Here is a 334-nt window from a genome sequence, read left to right as displayed (position 1 = left end):
ACCCACACACACACACACACACACACACACACACACACACACACACACACACACACACACACACACACACACACACACGTGAACTGGGTGGGGCTTGTAAAGAAATGTTAAAAATACAATAAAAGGCACCAGATACAAATAAGATTAAAATATATATATATATATATATAACTCGTTTGCAACTGTGATGCATTTCTATGAAAAGTCTTTCTCTCTCTGGATCTGTCTGTGTTGCCTGGTAACCACGGCAGTAAGTGATACAATGTATTCTCAAAGTTCTCTCTCTCACACACACACACACACACACACACACACACACACACCCCGCAATACA

The sequence above is a fragment of the Sinocyclocheilus grahami genome, unplaced genomic scaffold, assembly GCF_001515645.1.
Source record: "Sinocyclocheilus grahami isolate Dianchi unplaced genomic scaffold, SAMN03320097.WGS_v1.1 scaffold1842.1, whole genome shotgun sequence".
Classification (NCBI taxonomy): domain Eukaryota; kingdom Metazoa; phylum Chordata; class Actinopteri; order Cypriniformes; family Cyprinidae; genus Sinocyclocheilus; species Sinocyclocheilus grahami.
The sequence above is the reverse complement of the archived record's forward strand: the minus strand, read 5'-3'. Positions refer to the sequence as shown.